General features: G+C 41.7%; 1 protein-coding gene across 1 annotated transcript in view; it reads left to right on the top strand.

The window, feature by feature from the left end:
* The first annotated feature begins 212 nt into the window (after nt 1-212).
* SLX4IP (SLX4 interacting protein) overlaps nt 213-17,575 on the top strand; it is a 196,624-nt gene continuing 179,261 nt past the window's right edge. The window contains exon 1 of the mRNA XM_008141281.3: nt 213-393. The gene's annotated coding sequence lies outside the window, so the exon portion shown is untranslated. The remainder of the gene's footprint in view (nt 394-17,575) is intronic.

Here is a 17,575-nt window from a genome sequence, read left to right as displayed (position 1 = left end):
GCCAGCCTTTGCCGCCGTTTTTGTTGTGGTCTGTTCCTGAAAGCCGCGAGATCAAGAGCGGAGGCCATGTTTCTTTTGGGCAGATTCCTCGCGATACCCAGGCTCATGGACCAGGGTTTCGCCGCCATCTTAAGTCCTGGCGGTGGCTTCAAGCCCACAGCGCGGCTGCCCAGACGGTGTTTGCTGGGGCGGCGGCAGCGTTCCCAGTCGCGTGGGGAGACGCTGGGTAGAGAAAGTTACCCGGAGCATGAGTGTCCAGAGCTTCTGAAGGTTGGTTTCAGAGCCTGCTGCCTCTCTAGTCTGAGTTCCCAAAACCAGATCCTCCTTCACGAGTGACCCTGGACAGTAACAAAACCAATAAAAGCCCGAACCCAAACCCTGCCACCATCCTAGGTAAGAACCTGGAACTCCTGACAACCTAAGATGTTACGTCACTTGAACTGAACTGTTTGTCCCTTTCTTCCCCCCCTTTTTTTTTCTGAATCCTTCTCCCTGTGCTTCCACCTCTCTTTACTGTGTTCAAAGAGCTAAAAAGATGTTAAACATAAGGGTGTGGGAAGCTTGGACTTTAAAATTGGAAGTGTTAGTCTGGAAAATTATTATTTTTTTTTGGACAAAATGGACTATAATAAGTGGGTCAGTCTATTGTGCCAGATATCTATATGTACAAATATAGTCCCCTTCCCAAACGTTTTTGGGTTGTGACATAAATACAGGTTGTACATACTCATTCATTCATTTATTTAATACATTTATTGAGTTCCATAAGAATGCTGTAGTAAGCTGAAAATAACATTTTCTCTAATGGAGTTTACATTCTGTCAACCTTGACAGCCACTGGGTTGGGGCAAGTAATACTACAGATTTACCTAGGTCCTAGGAGACATTGTGGGTTTGATTCCAGACCACCGCAATAAAGCAAGCCGTAATCATTGTGCAGGTGGAAGGTCTTGCCTTCCATTTGTAAAACACGCAACTCCTGTGAAGTGCAATGAACTGAGGTGTGACCAGATAAGTATTTAACACTGCTAGACCAGATAAGTATTTCAGTCTTCACTTGCTCCTTCTCCTATCCAACCCCCTCGCCACTCGCCTCCCACCTTTTTCTAGGAATAAATTGTATTGACACTTATTTCCTGGAACCTAGTCATAACCATATTGTAGACCAACTGGTTAATTTTGCAACCAGTAATCAAGTTGCTGCTCAAAATGTGGTCTACTTACCAGCAGCATCACTGTCACTTGTTAGAGATGTAGTCTTAGACCCGCTGAGTCAGAATCTTCCCTAAAAAGTGCATCCTAAAGAGCAGGGAGCACTCATTCAGGACGTGGACTAAAGACAAAGATAGTCTCTTTTCACCCTGTGCTGCTTAAACAGTTCACAATATACTGTCAGTTTATTACATGTTTTAAATGCATTAGGTATATGGCACATTTTTCAGTGCTTGTAGCTCATCAACTTGATGTCAAGATACCAATTTAGCCCGACGGGCATGGCTCAGTAGTTGAGCGGCTCAGTAGTTGAGTGTGGACTTATGAGCCAGGAGGTCACGGTTAGATTCCCAGTCAGGGTATATACCTGGGTTGCAGGTTCAGTCCTCAGTAGGGGGCTTGCAGGAGGGATCCAGTCAATGATTCTCTCTCATCGATGTTTCTGTCTCTTCCTCTCTGAAATCAATTTAAAATATATATATATATTTCAAATATATACCAATTTAGCATTCTAAAAAGTTGAAGAGAATTTGTCAGTCTGGTGTGTTATGTAAATTCTGTTCTGACAAAACCTATGTGCATATTTTTACTTTTAATTTATTAAATGTTGGCCTGCATGTATTCAACCATTCAATATTGATTTGAAAAACTTTGGGCCATGGTTTATCAAATTTTTTTTGTGGCTCCTTGCTTTTTACTGCCTTGCTTTAATGAGAAGTCTAAATCTGATTTGTCTCAGGAGTTTTAATGTTGCTACTCATGAAAATCACCTGGGGAGTTTTGTAGTTTTTTTGTGTTGTTTTTTTTTTTAAAGATTCCAGCCCATTGTCAGCAGAGGTTGAGACCTGTGGATGGAATTAAGGAACCAGTAAGGTATTAGAGAAACTGCAAATGACTTTTACATTTTCCATGTTGTTGTATGTTAGATTTTTATCTCCCTTACATGATTTTACTTTAATTAGGAATTTGAAGGCAATTAAGATAATTGGACTGAGAATGTGGTGAATCACCTTCTCAGTAATCAATCAACTTGCATTTATTTTTCTATGTCCTAAGCAAGTTGTCCAGCCTTTCTGTCTCTTCTTCCTCCATCTATTCATTGGGAAAAGAAGAATGAGGACCCTGTTTTTTTTTTATTTAGACACATGTGAGTGTTGCAAAATGTATTGAATACTTATATGCTGTGAATATAGGGAAGAACAATATTTCATAAGTGCAATATTCATTGCTTCTGATTTTTACATAAAAGCATGCCTGGTTTTATTGCAGTTCACTTTATTGCATTTCACAGATCTTGGGTTTTTTTACAAATGGAAGACAATACCCTTCATCAGTAAAAAGATTACAACTTGCTTTATTGTAATTCATGCTTTCTTAGGGTGGTCTGGAACTTAACCCGTGTTATCTCTGAGGTATACTTGTACCAGGCCAGGAAGATGTATTTTTTTAATGGTTTTCTTTTTAAACAACTTTATTGAGCTACTAGTAGCCCTGCACACGAATCCGTAAACCAGTAGCTAGCCAGTAGCCCCCTCCTGTAGTTCTCCGCTGCGTGCTTGTAGCTCGCTGCCCCACCCTCCTGTTGATCTGTGATCCAGTCGTTACTTGGTCAGTCGTTATGCTTCACGTAAAAGGTAATGACCATTTGCATATTACATCTTTATTATATACTAGTAGCCCATATGCAGGAAGAATCCTGCAAGCGGCCGCTGCGGCCGCGTGTGCTGCAAGCCTGCACCTGCGCGCTGCTGCTGCCTGCTCCGCTTGGCCCCGCCCCACCCGGGCTTTCCCTCTGGCAGCCACCTTGCTTTCTGCTTTTCCTCCCTCTTCCTTCTAAGTTGTCTTCAGCCTTCACTCCTCCCTCCCTCAGCGTATGCATATTAACCGCCATCTTTTTTGGGTAATTTGCATACTCGCCCTGATTGGCTGATGGGTGTGGCTTTGGTTGGTGGGCGTGGCTTGGGCGTAGCGAAGGTGCGGTCAATTTGCATATTACTATTTTATTAGGTAGGATAATTGTCATACAGTAAACTACACATATTTAAATTGTACAATTTTATGTGTTTTACATGTATACACCAGTGAAACCATCAGCACAATCAAAATAAGATATCTGTCACCCACAAAAGTTTCCTCTTGCCCATTGTAATCCCTTAGGCCCCTATCATTCATTTATTCATTCACTTATTTATTTATCTGGCTGCTCTCTTTTAGGCAACCACTAATCTGCTTTCTGTCACTAGATAAGTTTGCATTTTCCAGCATTTTATCTAAATGGAATAGTATTGTAGGAGCTGATTTTGGGTGGTTGGATGTTGGAGGAGCTTCTCTCACTCATCATAATTGAGAGCAATCTTTGTTTTTGTAAGTATCAATAGTTCGTTCCTTTTTTAATTGCTGAGCAGTATTTCATTGCCTGGATATACAGTAATTTGTTTATACCTACACCAGTTAAGGGGCACTTGGGTTGTTTTTACTTTCATTTCACATTGCCTTGTTCTTCTCCAGTTTACTTGAATTGGAAAAAAAAAAAAGTAATTATTTGGTGGCCAAATCTTCTACCTACAATGTAACCAGAAGATGATAGGGATAAAATGTGTTTGTATTGGAACTTTACCTTTGCGCAATATATGAATTGTTTTCTGAGTGAAACATGTTATGGCCTTTTTGAAAATGCGAAATGTATGCATTGACTTTTTAGTGGATTGTCTCTCTTGATGTGTACATTTCTAATCATTTTAAGGTTTATTAAATCTTTAAAGTTTACTATTTTTATGTTATTATTTAGGGATTGATGATAATAACTCATGTACCTTAAATAACCTACTCATTAAGCAGCAAAATAGAGATCTATGAAGTTAAGCCTAATGTTATAAAACTCCCTTTTGTCAGTAAATGGAGAGTACCACTTATATCTAATGTTGATTGATGTAGGTACATTTCTTTTTGCTTCTATTGTAGCAAAGCAATGCCTTGTGTTTATTATGGTATTGACATTTTGTGCTTGAATAAATCACAGCTGGTAACTAAAATTGAATAGGCCTTATGTTAGTTACAGGATAATATATAGAATATTGCAGTTACAGTATCTTGGGTACTTAAAAGTTCAATTGTGTTATTATTTTGGTTTAGTATATAGTTAGAAAAGATTGGGATGTTTTGTTTTGCAGTTTAAAAAATATTCTTAATTTACATGTGATAGAATTTACTCTTTTAGGTATAAATTTCATGAGTTTTGACCAATGCATTGTTTGTATAAATACCATTTCAATCAGGATGCAGAACAGTTCCATCAACCCCCCCACACCCTTTGTAGTGACCCTCCACCACTCCACCCACAGTAATCAATGATCTGTTCTCCATCTCTAGAGTTTTTGCATTGAAAGGATTAGATTTTAAGACTGTTGCATTACTGATTATCAGAAGTTTTTTCCTGTGGTGAAGTGACTGGAAAACAGTAGTTATCAGAGTGGGGCTTGGATTGATTATGTACTGTCTTCTTGTGCTCTCAGTGTTTATAATGATTACTAGAGGCCTGGTACACAAAATTCGTGCATGGGTAGGGTCCCTAGGCCTAGCTGGTGATCAGGGCCAATCGGGGCCTTCCTTCCCTTGGCTGCCTGCTACTGGCCAGGGCCTTCCTTTGTTCCGCGCTGCCCCCTGGTGGTCAGTGCACATCATAGTGAGCGGTTAAACTCCCGGTCGGTCAAACTACCGAGGGGACAGTTTGCATATTAGCCTTATATTATATAGGATGGTTAACAGAGACTGAGCACTCACTATGCCTAGGCACTGGGCCAAATATTAATATCTGATCTCACATAATCCTCACAGGACCCTTGAGATAAAAAAAACTCCACAGAGACTTAGAGGAGTTGAATAGCCTGTCAGAGGTCACCTGAAGAGGCAGAATTTGAACACATGTCTATTTTACTAGAATCTGAGGGCTTTATTGCCCCACATAGTGGTTCCTATGTCTGTTTCTGACAAATATTAAAAAGTAGACATTGTCTATTATGAAGCATCCTATACAGTTCTGGGTGGGGGTTTTCTGTGGGTACATCAGGAAGGGGAAGCCCAGATCTTGGGTCAATTGACTAGGTTAAGGGTATAGAGTGACTAAAAGGACTGTTCTGTGGAATTAATCATGATAGAGGATTTCAATATTTGACCAATATTTAAAGACAAAAAAAGACCTAATTTTTTATTTTTATTTTTTTGCCATTTTGCATTATCCTGCTTCATTGTTGGAGTTTCTCAGTTTTTTGTTTCTATTTTTTTTTCTATTTTTTTTTTTTTTATAAGCTGGCTTTGGCTTTCAAAATTACCATGTGAATAATAGGAAAAGGTGGTTCTTTTTTATACTGAAGTTGCCTTTTCAAACTTTATCTAGGCTGTCACCAGCAAGATCTTTGCTCATTTGTCATTTTTCCTTGATATTTTGTTAAAGTTTATAATTCCTTCCTTGATACATTTTTTATTTTATTTTTTTTGGTGATAAAATTGGATGGGGAAAAGGGAATGAAATTATTTCTCATTCTTGAGTTATAGTTACTTCTTCAGAAGTTCTAGGCCTTTGTTGTTTTCAGTTTCTGCTCCCATAGCCAATGAAAGTATTTTTAACGATGATTGGAGGAAATATAATAATTTTCTTGATAAAATTTAAAATCCAGAGATTAGAAATCTGAAGTTATTTTCTGGACTGCTTTGGCTTTCGTTACACAGGCCAGCAATGCTAAGAGGAAGACAAATGTGAATTTCAGAGTGCATAGGATTTTCCCACCAAATAATCTAGAAGGTCATTGACTTTCTTTATTAGAATTTATCTTTGCTTTGTATTTAAATGACAGGACAATCATGTGATGTTGTTTAATCTACTTCCATTGCCTCCCCAAATTAATTTTCTTAAGGATCTTAGGATCTTTCCCTTTCTACTAAAGACACGCATGCACACATATTTTTGGTGGGGTCATACGCTATCAAAGTCTCCTCTTTGTGAAAGAATGCCTGTTTTCAGGCCAGAGAAAGTGGGCTCAGGAATGATGAAATGGAGAATAAGACCAGTATTTTGTGAGATTTATAATATACTTTAACTTGTCAGCATGCGTATACTAGTTATATGCTTTTAGATATTTGGAAAATTGACCTTTTTGGAGATTGTCTTGATCTTCTGAAAAACATGCAATAAAATAAAAATTTCCCTGAATTTAGACTTGAACTGGCAGCTCTGATAGCAAGGCTTTTTAACCCCAGGCACTGAGCATGCTGCTCCCTCCTGAAACCAACTTTAAGGGCCTAGCAAAGTAACTTTTTAAGATGCATACTTGCTTGTTGTGTGTGTGCACATTTACTTTCTAGTGATCAGTAAAACAAGTCTAGAAAAATCTCAAGATGTTCCCAGGTTTAAAACCTAATACAGAAGCTAATAATAACTTTTTTCATTAAAATGAATGTTAGAATATCAGTAGTTTAAAGAGAAAAGAAATTATGTACTGAAGAACTCACATTTATGGCCCAAACTTAAACCACATATGTGACCTGTTGCCTATTATTTTCAATACAAAGCACTTTGATCTTCTGTTTGCATGTTTATATGTCTCTCTACTTTGGCTTCATGATACATATGGCTTAAGTGTTATTTATGTGTAGAAATAGGTTCAGTGCTTTGATTTCCTTTTAAGAAGTCCTAATGTGAGATTTGGGGACAGTAAAAGATGCATTAGATAGATAGGTATATATATAAAAAGATAATAACACAGTCTATAGCTGTTATTTAGTAGCCACAACAGACTCAAATCAGCAGACTTTTGACACATACCTGTGCCATGCACCAGGTATCAAAGAGGACAAGAATGGACCTCAGGAAGCTTATAGTCAGACAGGGGAGAGAGACTGAGGACCTGAGTTATGTGTAATTCGGTGAGCTAAGTGTGAAAGTAGATGTAGTGGAAGGTGCAGGTGTGGCCTGGAAAAGGAAGCCATTCACTCTGGACATTCTTGGATAGCTCCAAGGAAAGGTGGCATCTGAGGATAACTTGCCTTAGGAGAGAAGACATCCTGTAGTGCAGCATGCCTGGGAGAAGGTGGGCGAGCCAGAGTAGCATATTCAAGGACACATGTCAGAATTTGGCTATGTGGAAGCATTGGAGCAGTGAAGGTGCCTGAGTCGTGAGATGGAGGTGTCGGCAGGTGCTGACAGAGGACCTGTGATGCTGGGGGAGACCCCAATGCGGAGTTTTGAGTAGGGGACTCCTGCTTAAGTACCTCTAGTGATAGATTTTGGGATGGAGAAGTGCAGGGATGGAGAGAGAGATACTTGAAGAGGATATGGTTGTGGAGGAACCTTTATGATAACCAGGTCTGGGACCTTCTAGCAAATAATGATTTTGCCTTCCTGTGGGACAGTCTTTGGCTGTCATCTCTTGTGTCCCAGATGGCAGTGTGTGCAGGCAGTAAAAGAAGAGAGCGGAGTGTATGCTGTCCCCAGGTTCCCTGGTAAATGGTCTTTCTGTATTTAGACTTCATGCTTTTATAAAAGGACTAGAGGCCTGGTGCACAAATTTGTACATGGGTGGGGTTCCCTTGGCCTGGCTGGTGATCAGGTCCGATCGGGGCAGGCCAGGAGGAGGGACAGTGGGAGGTTGGCTGGTTGCGGGGAGGGACTGCGGGAGGTTGGCTGGCCATGGGAGTTTGGCTGTGGGAGTGCACTGACTACCAGGGGTCAGCTCCTGCGTTGAGCATCTGCCCCCTGGTGGTAAGTGCGTATCATAGCTACCAGCCGGTCGTCTGGTCATAATGGTTGCTTAGGCTTTTATATATACAGACTAGGGGCCCAGTGCACAAATTCATGCACCTTGAAAGGAACTGTGGGCCGCGAGGCTGCAGTAGGCACAGGGGCGGGGCTCGGCACATCCTCCATGCCACCGCCTGGCCCCTCCCGCCATGGCCCCTGGTCCTCTGTCTGAAGCTGCTAAAGGCTCAGAGCGATTGGGGCTGGCGCCAGCAGCAGGTGCGAGCAGCAGCTGCTGCCCTAATCTCCCCTCAGGAGCATGGGGAGGTGGAGAAGTCCTGAGGGGTGATTGGGGCCTGCAGCTGCCGCTCGCACCCACTGATGGCGCTATGCGATTGGGACCGGTGCTGGGTGCCGGCAGTGGGTGTGAGCGGCAGCTCCGGCACCAGCAGCAGGTGTGAGTGGGGCCAGAGCCAGCTGCAGGTGCAAGCACTGGGCAGGACCACGGCACGCGGGAGGAAAGAATTTTCAGTAACCACCAGAGGCTCACCCCAATGACATCGACTGGCGCCCCACCTTGGTCTGGTGCCCCAGCTCACCTGCTCCACCATCCCACCGCAGCTGATGCCTGCCATGTTCCGCACATGTCCCCTGGTGGTCACCGCATGTCATAGCGACCGGTTGTTCGGTTCCAGTTGTTCTGCCGTTTGGTCTATTTGCATATTAGCCTTTTGTCATATAGGATTGCATTATAATAGTTTTGCTATGTCTGGTAAGACAAACCCCTCCTTTGTTTTTCTTTTTGCAAGTCTTTTTTTTGCTTGTCCTTAGATTCTCCATTCAAGGTTATGGTTGGAATTACGTTAAGTTTGAAGATCAATTTGAGGACTTCTTGCACATATCTTACTAAACTTATTTCTAGATATTTTACAATTGTTTAGTGACATCTTAATAAGTCTAGATTTTCTGCCTATTTCAAGGAAATTGCTTTTAAGATTCACCATTAAGCACATTTGCTACATTTTTGTAAATGCTTTATTCAGATGAGAAATTTCTTTTTATTCTTAGACCTCTAATGTTTTTTAAACATTTTTATCTGCCTCTATAAAATTAATATGGTCATGTGCTTTTTTTCTACTTCAATTTTTTTTAATGTGGTGCCTAATTGACCTTGGCAGTGCTGCAGGTGACAGGTGGTCCTCAGTAAGCTGACAAGATCTTCTCTCGCCCTTGGTCCTTTCATGTGAGGATCAAGTTTCTCAATTGGGGAATAGATTGCATGACTTGGAAGAGAAGTAGTTATAAGACCTCTTTTTGTCCTAAAATTGTGATTTTTTTTTTTTTAGGTTCCAGACATTGTAGAAATAAATGAAAAAATATATACATATTGAGAGGTAGAATGCCACATAATATTTAAAAATGGATTAAAAATATGCAAATGTATTATATATTTCCTTTTTCTCGTGCAGCCTATTTTACATTAGCAGACCATATAATTTTGTATAAAATATATGCTTTAAGTCCTAGATTCCTACAGATTACAGTTTTAAAAGTGGGCTTTGACGATATTTTTTGAAGGATCCCGTTCTTAAAAAGTAAATGCAGCTGCTCTTTACCAATTTAAAAAAAAAGGAAAAAAAAAAAGAAGAAGAGTACTTTAAAGAGTCTACTAAAACCTTCTTGTAAGTTGAAAATGTAACCTTCACTGTAATATGGCTCATGATCTAACAGTAGATATGGTCTGAAAGCCTTGCCACATCCTTGATTGTGGTCAACCTGTCCTTCAGAAGAGGAAGGACATATGGGAAAACTAGTATATAATTTAAAATAATTAGATCACACATGTTTCAGCTTTGGTTGGGTACTTGTTGACAAAACTCCTCTTCTCTGTTTTTAGCTGAACCATTTGTGTATCCTCTAAGTGCCCCCAGTAATGAACTCCCTAAATTCTTAGCAGAAATTATTTAAACCCAGTTTAATATATTTAAGGGAATTGATTTTATGTTTACCAGGCTCAAATAATATACTTTTAAGGATCTATCTAAAGTTTTCAGGACAACCTTCATAAATTGTTTTCAAATACACGTTCCACTTTCCAGGAACTTAGTTTTTCCATTGAGTCCTGTGTCTAAATGGACTTGCTAAGTTGAACATAAGTTAAATTTTTTTCTAAATCATATACATTAATTAGAGAATAGAAATAAATAATTAAAATGATTTAGGGCTTAGATAAAAATATTTTTCTCCACTTAAAGAATTAGAATAAAATATCAGATTAAAAATAAATCATCATTGACTAGGTAATAGTAATTATTAACATTTGCCTAGAGCTAGTGTTTATAAATGCTTATGTTGGGGGTCTTCATATGTCATTTTATTTAATCCTTTTAATAATTTTGAGTTAAAAATTACTATTCCTGTTCCTTAAGTAAGTAAGTAATCTGGGACACAGAAATAAGTGCTTTTCTTAAACCAAATGCTCTCAAACATTATGGTAGCACTAACCACAAGTGTCTGTTGAGCACATTGCATATGTCTAGTCCAAATTGAGATATGCTGGAAATATAAAATGCCCACTTAATTCCAGAGAATGAGCTAAACCACCAGGAATGTAAATATTTTTATATTGATTACATGCTAGAATGATGTGTTGAATTTATTGGATTAAATTAAGTATTAATGTAATTTCACCGTTTCTCTTTACCTTTTTATCAAATGCAGATACTAGAAAATTGAAAATTATGTCTCTGGCTTGCATTGTATTTCTCTTGGACAGTGCTGCTTTAAAAGTATCTGCACACAATTTAAACAGGCAGATAGTTCCGTGCACAAGGTTTATGAGTTATGGTATTCTTCACACCCCATTCTTTCCTCCATATCAGCTCTCTTCAACTTGCTCTTCAAGTGAGAGGAGAGTTTTGCCTTTAAGAATTGGTTCCATATCGTTAATTCACTTGCTGTATTTCTGCCTTATTAGTTCTGTTGTGGGGGTTATCATTTATTTTAGTTTTGTTTTTTGATTGGTTTTAGTCCTTCTGAAACATTCCATTAACATCAAAGGGAGCTTTTGTTCGGTTTAACCCCTGTGCCCCATCACGTATATACACAAATACACACCATTATTTCCCATCCTCATAATATTGTTTTAAACATAATACTGTTTAGGTCAAAATTTAGTGTTACCATGATTTTAAATGCTGGTTGCAATGTAGCTGTGTATGAAGTACTCTTTACTTTTTAGTTTCTGCATAATTTTTGTTTATCCTGGAATCAATAATTGCCCTGTTATTATTCAGTTGCTTAGCTTTCCATGCAGCTGTCCTAATTCAATCTTATATCCTTTACCAGTTGTTTCAAATGCACCTGTATGCATGCAGATACTTCTGAAGATGCATCTCCCCCCTAGAGCCTTGCAGCCTGCTCTTGCCTACACTGATGGTTCTCTCCTGGTCCAGCTCCACTGTCTTCATGCAGTGATCTATTTCCATGAGATCCTAGGATTTCCTCTGCCTTTTGCCTGTCTCAGCCTTCTTGTTTCCTGTACCTTCCTCTCTGTTTGGTTAATTTCCTCATTTTGGTGAAGCACATCTTCAGTAGCTTTCTGAGAAGGGGCCTGAGTCTTAAATTTGTTAAGACCTTGCATATCTAAAAATGTTTCCCCTCATCATGTTGAAATACAATCGGAGGTTGGAAACAATTTTCTTCAGAAATTTGAAGATATTTTCTTCATTGTCTATTCGTTTACAGAGGTGCTTTGGGCAATTTGGAGCCAAATATTCTCTTGTCACCACCTCTCTCCTTACCTCTTCCCAACACTTTTTAAAGATTCTTTTTGTCACCAATGCCTGAAATTTTACTGTGATATATGCCCCAATATGGATCTGTTTCCATCCTAATTTCCATGTGTTTGTCCTGCTATAACTGGTTCTTTAATTTTTAATTTATTCCCTTATTTTTCATCTTTTTTATTTTTGCTGAAGTCTTTGAATGACTTAACTTGAACTTCCAGCCTTTTTAAGTTTTTTAGTTTCAGCTATCATAGTTTTAATTTGTTGTTTTTCAAAAGTTCCTTTTTTTTAAGTTATTTATTGCTGTATGGATGCAATGTCTCCTATCTCCCTGACAATGATAGTTTCTTCTAAAAAAATGTTTTCTTTTTTAAAAAACGTTGTCTTTTCCTTGCATAATCTCAATTTCAGCCAAGTAGTTTTTTTCTGTTTGTTTTGCCTTCTTTCATGAAAAAGTCTTTCCTTAGATGGCAAGTAATTTCTGGTTGTTTACTTAGGTTTGACAGTGGGCATTAAAAGGATGGACGTTAGTCCTGCACATAAATGTGGAGCATGTGGGTATAGGCTTCATTTCAGAGCTATCTTCTTAGGATGTTTACTCGGGGAACACCTGATGTCAGTACTTTTGCCATTTAAGTTAGTCCAGTTCCCTAAGTGGGAACTTTTCAGCCTCCCATTTGGAGATGCTATGAGGGCAGAATGAAGATGGGTGTCTCAACTCCAAGAGAAAGGCCAACAGTTCACCCTTCTTCCACCTTTTTGTTCTGATGGGTTCTCAATGGATTGTGAATGGTGCTCACTTATGGTACATTGGGGAGGGCCATCTGCTTTAGTTGTTTACCAGTTCAAATGCTAATCTCTCCCCAAAATACCCTCACAGACACACTCAGAAATAATCTTTTACTAGTTATTTGGGCATTCCTTAGCCCAGACAAGTTGACACACAAAATCAACCATCACAATGGGCATCTGGGCTAGAGAAGGTATCAGTTTATAAATATTCCTTTAATTTCTCTTTTTTTTAGTAGGTTACCCCCAGCTTAAGTTGTGCCTAATGTTGTTCTAGACCAGAGATCCTCTATCTTACCTTCTCCAGAAAATAATTCTCCAGACTTCTGGAAGGGTGGGAGAGGGCAGTTGCCTGGCTGAACACAGTAAAGAGGAGTATAAGTCCTTCCCTCCCTCCCTCCCTCCCTCCCTCCCTCCCTCCCTCCCTTCCTTCCTTCCCTCCCTCCCTCCCTCCGTCCTTTTTTCTATTGACTTTAGAGAGAGAGGAAGGAGAGAGAAAGAGAGAGAGAAAACATCAATGTGAGAGAGAAATATCAATCAGTTGCCTTCTGTGCTTGCTCTGACTGTGGACTGAACCTGCAACCCAGATATGTGCCCTGACCTGGAATTGAATCGGCAACCTTTTGGTGCACAGGATGGCACTCAACCAACTGAGCCACTCCAGCCAGGGGGGAGTATAAGTTCTTGATTCCTTTTTATTGCCAAACTAGAGGCCCGGTGCACAGATTTGTGCACCAGTGGGGTCCCTCGGCCTGGTCTGTGGGGATCGGGCTGAAACCGGCAGTCCGACATCCCCTGAGGGATCCCAGAGTGTGAGAGGGCACTCTGTAAAGTTGCTGTCTCTCGGCAGCTCCTGCATTGAGTGTCTGCCCCTTGGTGGTCAGTGCGTGTCATAGCTACCAGCCGGTTGGCTGGTTGCTTAGGCTTTTATATATAGAGACTAGAGGCCCAGTGCACGAATTCATGCAGCAGTGGGGTCCCTCACCCAGGCCTGTGGGATCGGGCTGAAACCAGTTCCCCGACATCCCCTCGGGTCCTGGATTGTGAGAGGGCGCAGGCCAGGCTGAGGGACCCCACCAGTGCACAATCGGGACTGGGGAGGGATGTGGGAGGTTGGATAGCCAGGGAAGGACAATGGGAGGGCTCCAGGGCATGTCCGGCCCATCTCGTTCAGTCCTGATTGGCCGGACGCCAGCAAGCAAGCTAACCTACCGGTCAGAGCGTCTGCCCCCTGGTGGTCAGTGCACGCCATAGCGACTGGTTGACCAGTCGACTCTCTGCCCCTTGGTGGTCAGTGCACGTCATAGCAAGTGGTTGAGTGGCCTTAGCATATCAGTAGTATATTACGCTTTGATTGGTTGAATGACTGACCGGACGACCAGACCCTTAGCATATTAGGCTTTTATTATATACTAGTGGCCTGGTACAAGAAATTCATGCACATTAAAAGGGAATTAATTAGAGGAAATATTTTAATATTGCTATTTGTCAGGGACACAGGCAGGCAGTGTCACGTCCCTGGCCAGGAACGCAGGCAGGCAGCTTCACCGCAGCACTGGGCGGGGACGCACGCAGGCAGCGCCATGCAGGCAGGCAGCATGACGTCAGCGCTAGGCAGGCCTGCACGTGCCTCCGCTGGTGCCACTTCCGCCAGGGGCCACTCCACCTCAGCCCAGGGCAGGGACACCGCGGGCCTGCTTACAACCCCCGGCCAGGCAGCCTCTGGGCTGGGTGGCGCTGCGGGCCTGCATGTGCCCCTGCTGGTGGCCGCTTCCACTGGGGGCCGCTCCCAGGCCGCGCCTGACTGGTCGTGACTATTACGCACCTGACCAGTAGTGACTGTTATGGCGTCCAGGCTAATTACCATATCCCTGTATTATTATATAGGTTGATAATATTTCACTGTGGGTACATATCACAGGTAGTTTATCCATTCATCAGTTGATGGACATTTGGGTTATTTCCATTTTTTGGCTATTTTAAATAATGCTGCTGTGAACATTCCTGTATAAATTTTTGTGTGGGCATATGTTTTTATTTTCTTTTGATGTTGAGCTGTCATCATGTGCTTATTAGCCATTTGTATATCTAATTTGGAGAAAGTCTTTTCAAATCCTTTCTCCATTTTTAAATTGGTTTATTTTCCTTTTTATTTTTCATTGTAAAAGTTCTTTGTATATTCTGGACGTGAGTCCCTTATCCTACCTAATAAAAGGGTATTATGCAAATAACCATCACTGCGCTACGCCCACGATTGGGCCGGCGGGAGGCTGGGGGGCGGGACTCAGGGTGGCCTATCTGGCTGTTGAGAGCACGGGGGGTGGGCCTATCCGGCTGTTGAGAGGCACTGGAGGCTTTTGGCCTGGTGCATGAGCGGACACCCAGCTCCCCTGCCATGGAAAGTGGGGAGCTGGGTGTCCGCTCCGGCACCAGGCCAAAAGCCCCCGCTGGAGGCTTTTGGCCTGGTGCACGAGCAGACCCCCTGCCATCGATTGCAGGGAGCTGGGGGTTTCTTCGGCCTGGTACACCAGTGGACCCCCTGCGATTGATCACCTGGGCAGGGAGCTAGGGGTCTGCTTTCAGCCTGGGCAGGAGTGGACCCCCTGCGATTGATTGTAGGGAGCTGGGGGTCCGCTCCTGCCCAAGAGGCTTTCGGTCTGGGCAGGCCTGGGCAGGGGCTGAGCCGGTGATCAGAGGGAGCTGGAGAGGCCTGCCCAGGCCTAAAGCTTCGGCCAGAGGCTTTAGGCCTGGGCAGGGCCCAGCCCTCCATTGGTGTGAACTATAGAGGAAACACCTTTTCTGACTGCACATTGGCTAAGCTTCCTGAATGCCACTGGTAATATTCTTAGTCACTTGGGTAATAAGAATCCAAAAAGGTGATCTAGGGTTTTTCCACCACACTTCTGGAGAAAAAAATGAAGGTTCGCTGCTGGAGGGGCTAAGAAATATCATATCCTGCCCTAGCTGGTTTGACTCAGTGGATAATGCCTCAGCCTGCAGACAGCAGGACCTGGGTTTGATTCTGATCAAAGGTATGTACCTAGGTTGCAGGCTCCTCCCTGGCTGGGGCCCAGATCAGGGCTCATGCAGGAGGCAACCAATCAAAGTGTTTCTCTCTGTCTTTCCCTTTCTCTTCCACATTCTCTAAAAGTCAATGGAAACATACCCTCAGGTGAGGATAAAAAATAAAGAAAGAAATCCATATCCTATGAAAGACACATAATGAAAATGCCTAAAGAAAGTTGTCATTTTTTCTTGGTGAAGGGACTGGAGTCCGTGTTGATGAAAACACCTTGGTGGCTGCGGTGACTGACAGTGGCTGCAGCAGTGGGGTGATGGGGCTGGTGCCTTCCCCTGACCAGCCCGGTTGCCTCCCACAAAGGGAGGCCAGACTGTGGCTTAGGTACGCTCCCTGTGGGGCGCGGGCCTAAGCCGTCAGTAGGACATCCCCTGAGGGCTCCCAGTATGTGAGAGGGGGCAGGTTGGGCTGAGGGACCCCCGACCCCCCAGTGCACGAATTTCGTGCACCGGGCCCCTAGTCAGATATATGATTTATAAGATATTTTCTTCCATCCCATGGGTTGTCTTTTCACTTTATTGGAAATACCTTTTGAAGTATAAGGTTTTAAATTTTGATGGAATGTGACTTACCAGTTTTTCTTTTGTCACTTGTGCCTTTGATATTATGTGTAAGAAACTATTGCCTAATGTAAGGTTACCAAAATTTATACCTGTGTTTTCTTCTAAGAGTTTTAGCCCTACATTTAGGTTTTTCATACATTTTGAGTTAAATTTTATATGATATGGGGGCCCAGTTTTATTCTTTTGCATATAGATATCTAGTTGTCCTGGTACTATTTGTTGAAAAGACTATTTCTCCATTAAACTGTCATGACGCATTTGTTAAAAATCTATTGACCATAGCTATAAGGGTCTGTTTCAGGGTTTCCAATTTTATTCTATTGATTTATGCGTCGATCTTTATGCTAGTACTACACCGTCTTGATTGCTGTAGCTTTGAAGTAAGTTTTCAGATAGGAAAGTATGAGTCATCCAACTTTGTTCTCTTTTTCAAGATCATTTTGGCTACTCCAGATTCCTTGCATTTTCATCTGAATTTTAAGATAAGTTTTCAATTTCTATAAAGAAGTCAGCTGGGATTTTGCTAGAGAAAGTGTTGAATCTCTAGTTCTATCTGAGGAATATTGCTGTCTTAACAATATTTAGTCTCCAGTCCATGAACCTGGGATATCTATTTTCTTAACCCTTTGCACTCACTTGCTTTTTTCTCAATTCCTTTATTCTACTCAGGATTTAATTTTTTAAATACCCCAGATTTTACAAAGCGCGGCAGTAGAATAAAAAACTGGAGTTTCTTTTCATACAAACTTATTTATTTGGATTTTTTTATATTTCAAATTATTAATACATTCAAAGAGTATAAAAAGAGCTGCTACTGATGCTAACCGTGTCGAGTCACACTCGACATCCAAGTGCAAAAGGTTAAGTCTTTAATTTCTTTCAATAATCTATATATATATATAAAAGCCTAAGCAAACGTTACAACAGGTTGACCAGTTGCTATGATGTGCACTGACCACCAGGGGCCAGATGCTCAACGCAGGAACTGCCCTTTGGTGGTCAGTGCGCTCCCACAGTGGGAGCGCCGCTCAGCCAGAAGGCGGGCTCATGGTTGGCGAGCACAGCTGCAGTGGTGGGAGTGGTAGTGGCGGCAGGTGCAGTGGGGCCAGGATGAGCGGCACAGCGCTGGGGCCCCAGCTCGGGCTCCTCCCCGGCCGCCTGCTGCTTTGCGCACTGCTAAATCCCTTGGGTGATGTTGGACTGCTGGTTTAGGCCCAATCGCTGCAGGCCTGGCCTCTAGTATTTTATAGTTTTGGTGTACAAATATTGTTCTTGTTTTGTTAGATGTTTTTAATAAGTATTCTTTGTGATGCTATTATAAATGGAATTGTTTTCTTAATTTCACTTCAGGATTATTCATTGCTAGTAGATAGAAATAGATCATCCTATATAATAAAGAGGTAATATGCAAATT

The sequence above is a fragment of the Eptesicus fuscus genome, chromosome 12 (genome assembly GCF_027574615.1).
Source record: "Eptesicus fuscus isolate TK198812 chromosome 12, DD_ASM_mEF_20220401, whole genome shotgun sequence".
Classification (NCBI taxonomy): Eukaryota; Metazoa; Chordata; class Mammalia; order Chiroptera; family Vespertilionidae; genus Eptesicus; species Eptesicus fuscus.
The sequence above is the reverse complement of the archived record's forward strand: the minus strand, read 5'-3'. Positions and strand labels throughout refer to the sequence as shown.